Genomic DNA, 9,421 nt, shown 5'->3' on the forward strand with positions numbered 1-9,421 from the left:
GTGAAAATCCTACGTAATCTCATTCAAACCCCTTAAATCCCTAATCAGATATGCTTTGCTTGGTCCCAAAATGAAGCCTACAAGTAGATTCTATGCCTAAATCAGGGTGCGAACTGTATCATCAATGCGTAAATCGATGCCATCTAGGACAGAGGGCTTACCGCCATTGACGAACGCATGCCTGAGGAGTGATGACGCCGGTGCTCGCCATCTAGATATTGGCTCCGATACTCACAGTCGCTACTCGCCGTTCAAATCTCGGGCTCGCCGTTGCCGACGCGCACCCCCCCCCCCTCCCGCATGCAACCGCATCCCCCCATGTGCCTAGAGTTTCATCGTCAGGGCCTTGCTTTGGAATACAGGCCTAAGAGCATCTCTAGCAGACCCCTTAAAACTGCGACCCATATAAGTGTTTTAAGGGCCGAGAAAACGCATTATAAGGGACGATTTTAGCTGCAGCCGAACAGAGCCCGTATAATCAACCCGTAAAAAAGAATGTTCTCTAAATATATCATCTTCTTCTCACGCCCTTCTCATCTCGACCTCCGTCCCCTTGGTCTGTGCGCGTCCTGCCTCCGTGACGCCTACTCATGCTCGCCACCGAGCGCAACCGGGTCGGAGCCAGAAGCAGCCGCCGCCGCCGCCGAGGCGTTCGGGGCCGACTCGCATGAAGCTAGTTATCTAGCTAGCAATTCGAGCAGACGGAGAGCTAGCTAGCTAGCAGAACTGAGCGGATGATGGAGAGCTATAGCTAGCAAGCTAGATTCCAGCGAACGGGCGTAGCTAGCTTCTCCATCCGGGCGGGCGGCCGGCCGGCAGGCGCGGTGGTTGGGACGAGCACGGCGGCCGAGGCGACGGGCCAGCAGCCGGGGACGGGCGGACGGCAGGCGCGGTGGTCGGGACGAGCGCGGCAGCCGAGGCGACGGGCCGACAGCCGAGGACGGGCGAACGGGAGCGATTCATGAAGGTTTCGATGGCAGTTGGCCAACGGTTTTTTGTGTATACAGTGCACCTTCGGATTGTCTCCAAAATCCTTATTTTCACGGGTTTGGTCGGGATGTTTTCTGTGTCCTTTCAAAAAATTTACGGGTCGTAGTTGTTTATGGGTTCTATTCCGGTCGCTTTTTTCGGCTGAAACTGTAAATTGACGGTTATTTTACAGCTTCGTGCATTTTAAAGCCTTATACAATGGGAGGTGTTTAGGGAAGGTGCTTAGAAAAATAAATTAGGCTTTTTTAAGCATCGATGCTTATTTGTACAGAATAGATGCTTAACTAAGCGTCTCTTCTATAGAAATAGGCACCGGTGCTTCAGAAAAATTCGATTTATTTTTTTAAGCATCTCTTAAGCACTTTCCATTGTACAAGGTCTAAAAGGTCTGCTAGAGATGCTTTGAAAGAAGCAGAATCAAATTGGCTGATAATTTCAATTACTTGTACAGTGATGATGTTTAGTGGTTTAAATCCTTTTTTCTTTGCGTGGATATGTTTATAGTAGTTAAAGTTATGCATGAACTCGGTATAATATTACAACACAAACTGGAAATCGCTGTTCAGAACGAAAAAATACAGTGGCTGAAGTTATATAGAACCGTGTGACAAAAACATCTGTTGTTTCATGAGTACTGTAAGTGGAGTATATTGTGAATGTGATGTGAGAAAAAAATTGTTGCTGCACGCTGTCGAACCCTTTGCTTAGCATGAGAGGCCCATTGGTCCCGGTTCATCCCACCAACCGGGACCAAAAGGTCCAGATGAACCGGGACCAATGGCCCACGTGGCCTGGCCGGCCCCCTGGGCTCACGAACCGGGACCAATGCCCACATTGATCCCGGTTCTGGACTAAACCGGGACTAAAGGGCTGACCCGGCCTGGACCAAAGCCCTGTTTTCTACTAGTGGTTGTAGGTGTCTTATTTATGCCCAACACCGACAGTAAATTATGGCAATGGTGTTGGGGAATTCACCGGTCACCGTGGTTTTGGAGGACGATGACCATGAGAAAATGGTGGATGTTGGTAATGGCAAAGCGGTCGAGATGGAGGATCCTGCCAATGACGAAGCAACCAGCGTGGTGGTCAGGGCTCCTGAACCAGACTGCCCAAGGAGGTCGACGATCCTCAAGGCTATCACCGCTCGAAGCACCTCCAAGCTTGCCCCTGGTAGGCTCTCTCTGCTGCTTGTTGGTTGAATATATGTAAGTGGAATACCCCCCCCCCCGCCGCGTTAGTGAAAATCCTACGCAATCTCATTCAAACCCCTCAAATCCCTAATCAGATATGCTTTGCTTGGTCCCAAATTGAAGCCTACAAGTAGATTCTATGCCTAAATTGGGGTGTGAACTGTATCATCAATGCATAAATCGATGCCATCTAGGACAGAGGGCTTACCGCCATTGACGAACACATGCCTGAGGAGTGATGACGCCGGTGCTCGCCATCCAGATATTGGCTCCGATAGTCACAGTCACTACTCGTCGTTCAGATCTTGTGCTCGCCGTCGCCGATGAGAGAGGGGAGAAATGGGAGAGTGGGCGGTGAGAGAAGAGTGGGGAAATTTATGGCACAACTTCAGGAAATGACGCACTGTCTCCGGGCATCCCCCCCCCCAGCGCGCGCTCAACCGCATCCACCCATGTGCCTAGAGTTTCATCGTCGGAGCCTTGCTCTGGAATACAGGCCTGACCGAGGCTAATGTAGTGTATCAAACACATCCTAAGAGCATCTCTAGCAGACCCCTTAAAACCGCGATCCGTATGAGTGTTTTAAGGGCCGAGAAAAACGCCTTATAAGAGACGTTTTTAGCTATGGCCGAACAGAGCCCGTATAATCAACCCATAAAAAAATATTCACTAAATATACCATCTTGTTTCTCATGCCCTTCTCATCTCGACCTCCGCCCCCTCGGCATGTGCGCATCCTGTCTCCGCGACCGCCTCCTCATGCTCGCCACAGAGCGCAACCGGGCCGGGGCCAACAACAGTTTCGACTGCAGTAGTCGCCACCGCCGAGGCGTTCGCGGCTGACTCGCATGAAGCTAGCTAGCTAGCTAGCAACTCGAGCGGGTGGAGAGCTATCTAGCTAGCTGAATCGAGCGGACAAAGAGCTATAGCTAGCAAGCTATCTGAATCGATTCCAGCAGACTGACATAGCTAGCTTCTCCGTCCGGGCGGGCGGGCGGCAGGCACGGTGGTCGGGATGAGTACGGCGGCCGGGGACGAGCGGACGGGAGCGATTCATGAAGGTTCCGACGGCAGTTGGCCAACGGTCTTTTGTGTATACAAAGCACCTTTGGGTTGTCTCCAAAATCCTTATTTTCACGGGTTTCACCGGGATGTTTTCCGCACCCTTTCAAAAAATTTACTGGTCGGAGTCGTTTATGGGTTCTATTCCGGTCGCTTTTTTCGCCTAAAACTGTAAACTGGCGGTTATTATACAGTTTCGTGCGTTTTAAGGGTTATGCTAGAGATGCTCTAAAAGAGGCAGAGTCCAATTGGCTGGTAATTTCAATTACTTGTACAGTGATGATGTTTAGTGGTTTAAGTCTTTTTTTTTCTTTGCGTGGATATGTTTATAGTAGTTAAAGTTATGCATGAACTCGGTATAATATTGCAGTGCAAATTGGAAATCGCTGTTCAGAAAGACAAATTTCAGTGACTAAAGTTATAAAGAACCGTGTGACAAAAAACTTTGTTGTTTCATGAGTACTGTAGTGGATTATATTGTGAATGTGATATGAGAAGAAAATTTGTTGCTGCACGCTGTGTAACCTTTTGCTTAGCATGGGAGGCAATGACCCTTTTGTGGTAGCGACAACACTAGTGGAAGACTTCTTTTCCGTCTGCATAGATTCGGTCATCGTACTGCAGATTCCAAAGCCATCGTCGTCGTACTGTGTTCTTTTCCAAGTCAGTCGTGCTCCTTTCCAAGCCATATATTTCTTCTATCGAAAGTTTGGTACCACGAGTCAGAATCATTCACACAAGCATCCTCTCACTGTCGCTGAAACCCAGCAATAGGCTAAAATGAATTAATTTGTGGTACGTACTATACTACACTACTAGCGAGCAGACTACCACGAGTAGATCCAAATTTGAACATGTCCACCGTACTCGTACTAGAATGGCATGCATTTTCTCTTAGCCCACCTTTCCATGATTTTTTTTCTATGCTCGCAGAAACATGTTGATTTTTTACTATATTATGGTCAAGTATCAAGACATATATAGCTTGAAAAATGATCTTATATGTGGGGTGGAGGGAGTAATTTGTTTGACATATCAGTTAAACAAGGAAATGTGGGGCGACATAATCAAGATAAAAGATTTCATATGTATTTTTCATTTATAAATGTTCCTTATTATACAAAGAAAAAGAGTGTGAATTGACTCTGGGAACATAGACGGCCGGCAGGCGCGGTGGTTGGGACGAGCACGGCGGCCGAGGCGACGGGCCAGCAGCCGGGGACGGGCGGTCGGCAGGCACGGTGGTCGGGACGAGCGCGGCAGCCGAGGACGGGCGAACGGGAGCGATTCATGAAGGTTTCGATGGCAGTTGGCCAACGGTCTTTTGTGTATACAGTGCACCTTCGGATTGTCTCCAAAATCCTTATTTTTCACGGGTTTGGTCGGGATGTTTTCTGTGTCCTTTCAAAAAAATTATGGGTCGCAGTTGTTTATGGGTTCTATTCCGGTCGCTTTTTTCGGCTGAAACTGTAAACTGACGGTTATTTTACAGCTTCGTGCATTTTAAAGCCTTATACAATGGGAGGTGTTTAGGGAAGGTGCTTAGAAAAATAAATTAGGCTTTTTTAAGGATCGATGCTTATTTGTACAGAATAGATGCTTAACTAAGCGTCTCTTTTATAGAAATAGGCACCGGTGCTTCAGAAAAATTCGATTTATTTTTTTAAGCATCTCTTAAGCACTTTCCATTGTACAAGGCCTAAAAGGTCTGCTAGAGATGCTTTGAAAGAAGCAGAATCGAATTGGCTGATAATTTCAATTACTTGTACAGTGATGATGTTTAGTGGTTTAAATCCTTTTTTCTTTACGTGGATATGTTTATAGTAGTTAAAGTTATGCATGAACTCAGTATAATATTACAGTACAAACTGGAAATCGCTGTTCAGAACGAAAAAATACAGTGGCTGAAGTTATAAAGAACCGTGTGACAAAAACATCTGTTGTTTCATGAGTACTGTAAGTGGAGTATATTGTGAATGTGATGTGAGAAAAAAATTGTTGCTGCACGCTGTGGAACCCTTTGCTTAGCATGAGAGGCCCATTGGTCCCGGTTCATCCCACCAACCGGGACCAAAAGGTCCAGATGAACCGGGACCAATGGCCCACGTGGCCCGGCCGGCCCCCTGGGCTCACGAACCGGGACCAATGCCCACATTGGTCCCGGTTCAGGACTAAACCGGGACTAATGGGCTGACCCGGCCTGGACCAAAGCCCTGTTTTCTACTAGTGGTTGCAGGTGTCTTGTTTATGCCCAACACCGGCAGTAAATATGGCAATGGTGTTGGGGAATTCACCGGTCACCGTGGTTTTGGAGGACGATGACCATGAGAAAATGGTGGATGTTGGCAATGGCAAAGCGGTCGAGATGGAGGATCCTGCCAATGACGAAGCAACCAGCATGGTGGTCAGGGCTCCTGAACCAGACTGCCCAAGGAGGTCGACGATCCTCAAGGCTACCACCGCTCGAAGCGCCTCCAAGCTTGCCCCTGGTAGGCTCTCTCTGCTGCTTGTTGGTTGAATATGAAAATCCTACGCAATCTCATTCAAACCCCTCAAATCCCTAATCAGATATGCTTTGCTTGGTCCCAAATTGAAGCCTACAAGTAGATTCTATGCCTAAATTGGGGTGTGAACTGTATCATCAATGCGTAAATCGATGCCATCTAGGACAGAGGGCTTACCACCATTGACGAACACATGCCTGAGGTGTGATGACGCCGGTGCTCGCCATCCAGATATTGGCTCCGATACTCACAGTCACTACTCGTCGTTCAGATCTTGTGCTCGCCGTCGCTGATGAGAGAGGGGAGAAAGGGGAGAGTGGGCGGTGAGAGAAGAGTGGGGAAATTTATGGCACAACTTCTGGAAATGACGCACTGTCTCCGGGCATCCCCCCCCCCCAGCACGCGCTCAACCGCATCCACCCATGTGCCTAGAGTTTCATCGTTGGAGCCTTGCTCTGGAATACAGGCCTGACCGAGGCTAATGTAGTGTATCAAACACATCCTAAGAGCATCTCTAGCAGACCCCTTAAAACCGCGATCCGTATGAGTGTTTTAAGGGCCGAGAAAAACGCCTTATCAGAGACGTTTTTAGCTATGGCCGAACAGAGCCCGTATAATCAACCCATAAAAAAATATTCTCTAAATATACCATCTTGTTTCTCATGCCCTTCTCATCTCGACCTCCGCCCCCTCGGCATGTGCGCATCTTGTCTCCGCGACCGCCTCCTCATGCTCGCCACAGAGCGCAACCGGGCCGGGGCCAACAACAGTTTCGACCGCAGTAGTCGCCACCGCCGAGGCGTTCACGGCTGACTCGCATGAAGCTAGCTAGCTAGCTAGCAACTCGAGCGGGTGGAGAGCTATCTAGCTAGCTGAATCGAGCGAACGAAGAGCTATAGCTAGCAAGCTATCTGAATCGATTCCAGCAGACTGACATAGCTAGCTTCTCCGTCCGGGCGGGCGGGCGGCAGGCACGATGGTCGGGATGAGTACGGCGGCCGGGGACGAGCGGACGGGAGCGATTCATGAAGGTTCCGACGACAGTTGGCCAACGGTCTTTTGTGTATACAAAGCACCTTTGGGTTGTCTCCAAAATCCTTATTTTCACGGGTTTGACCGGGATGTTTTCCGCACCCTTTCAAAAAATTTACTGGTCGGAGTCGTTTATGGGTTCTATTCCGGTCGCTTTTTTCGCCTAAAACTGTAAACTGGCGGTTATTTTACAGTTTCGTGCGTTTTAAGGGTTATGCTAGAGATGCTCTAAAAGAGGCAGAGTCCAATTGGCTGGTAATTTCAATTACTTGTACAGTGATGATGTTTAGTGGTTTAAGTCTTTTTTTTTCTTTGCGTGGATATGTTCATAGTAGTTAAAGTTATGCATGAACTCGGTATAATATTGCAGTGCAAATTGGAAATCGCTGTTCAGAAAGACAAATTTCAGTGACTAAAGTTATAAAGAACCGTGTGACAAAAAACTTTGTTGTTTCATGAGTACTGTAGTGGAGTATATTGTGAATGTGATATGAGAAGAAAATTTGTTGCTGCACGCTGTGGAACCTTTTGCTTAGCATGCACTACAAGAAATATGTCAACTTATGACCACCACTATTGGTCACTGAAAGGTCACAAATTTTCATTTATGACCTTTTTGTGACCAAAAATATAAGGTCAAAAGCTGGGCGTCGTAAACTGACTATAGCGACCTTTCTTCTAGAATGGTAGCAAACGTTTATGACCAAAATAAGTCCACTGTGGCGTTTTGGTCACTAGCAACCTCCCAAGGCCACATAGGCATCCAGCGTGGCAATCTGACGTGGCACAAGATTCAGCCCGGTCCAATTCGGTTTTCTACATGGGCCTAGCCCAACAATTCGGCCCATTTGTTGTTGTTTTTTCTTTCAATTTGTGTAAGCTACACGGGCCGTTGTTTTTCTTTCAATTTGGGTAAGCTACACAGGCCAGGCCCTATAATTCGGCCTTCTTATTTTTGGGTTGTGGCACGTTTTCTCTTTTTTCAAATAGGTCCCAATTGTCAGGTTCTGATAAGTGGGTCCCAAATTTTCGATTCTGGTTTGTGGGTCCTTGCTGTCATGGTCATGTTCCTCAGATTTCAATATGCCAATAATTAAACAACCAATATTTAAATCAAAATAGACAGAAACAAGTGTAATACTTCAAATAACAAGAAGAAACAATCTGTTACATCAACACACATACAACATTTCATTCAAAAACAGAGAGAAGATACATGAAATTCTAGAGTTCACAATGCCCAGATAACCCAACTATTATTACTTAACTTGCTACACAAAAATGTCTTGGTGCTTCTTTGAACATCTTTCGTCTTGAATTTAGGCAAAATATCTGCCAACAAGAAAACAGAACAACGAGGATATAGTGAATAACAACAGCAGTGCTATTTAGTAAGATTAAGTCCAAAAAGAAACATGCATGAAAACATGCTCGAGTACTTCTTGTAGACAACCTTCAGCTTGCTGTCAGGTCCGGTGGAGTGCGAGGCCACCAGGATCTTGGCAGCGTCCCTGAAATCAATCATCACACAAAAGGGTCGTCTCTGTCAGTGTGTGCCCCTGAATGAAATCATCACAGATTCAAGCTACGAGAGATTCAGTAGTGTGCATGTATAGCTTACATCAGCTGTGCTTCAGTAAAGCCAGTGTGGTGCTTCAGAGTGTCGGTCCACAAAGGGGTCTTCTTGAGGGTGAGCCTGGTGGCGTAGACAGCAGCGACGGCCACCATGGAGGGCTTGGACTGCACCAGCCCGTACTGCAGCAGCTCCAGCTCCGCGAAGAAGAAGACGGTGTTCTCCATCTGCACACACATTCAGGGGAAGACGAGGGAAACATCAATCAGCACACAGACTTGCTGCTTTCACTACTAGGAAAAGGGCTATAGATGGAAATGACACTAATGACGCACCAGACAAGTGGTGCGCCATTAGTATATACTAATGGCGCACCACCTTCTGATGCGCCATTAGTGTTGAAACTACTAATGGCGCACCCTGACCACGGTGCGCCATTAGTACCAATTTTTTTTGAACTAGTGCGCCTGTCCAAACATACTAATGGCGCATCCCCTGGTGGTGCGCCATTACTAGTTGTAACTAGTAATGGCGCACCAGCCAGAAGGTGCGCCACTAATGTTATTTTTTTATTATTGCTTTTATTCCTTTTTTGCAAAAGTTCTAATGGCGCACCACCAGGGGGTGCACCATTAGTAACCTGGATTACTAATGGCGCATTTGTTGCTGGTGCGCCATTAGTAAGTGGGCAGCAACAAGATATTTTGGACAGCCTCTCCTCCCACACTCACTTTCTCCCCACTTCATTCTCTCCACTGCCTCCTCCTTGTCTCGGGTGCCTCCTCTTTTTCACCTCATTTCCACCATAGATTCATTCAAATTAAGTGGTTAAGTTACCTTGTTTTGCTAGGTAAGTAAGGGGGGAAGCTATATTTATGTTGTTCTCCCTACAACAATGTGCACATGCACTTTTTATGGCCTAGCTAGATCTATGTATGTTCGTGGTGTTGCATATGTTTGTGGTGTTGCATATGTGTTTGTGTTTGGAGGTGTACCGGTATTTGAAATGCGATAGTTGCCAATATTTTGCCGGAATGTTGATTCATTTCCGTTTCGGCGAGAATTTTGGC

General features: G+C 47.1%; 1 pseudogene; it reads right to left on the bottom strand.

The window, feature by feature from the left end:
• Window positions 1-7,695: 7,695 nt before the first annotated feature.
• The window catches only part of LOC119344137, a 14,476-nt pseudogene continuing 12,750 nt past the window's right edge, over window positions 7,696-9,421 (bottom strand).

This window comes from Triticum dicoccoides, unplaced genomic scaffold (genome assembly GCF_002162155.2).
Source record: "Triticum dicoccoides isolate Atlit2015 ecotype Zavitan unplaced genomic scaffold, WEW_v2.0 scaffold154802, whole genome shotgun sequence".
NCBI lineage: Eukaryota > Viridiplantae > Streptophyta > Magnoliopsida > Poales > Poaceae > Triticum > Triticum dicoccoides.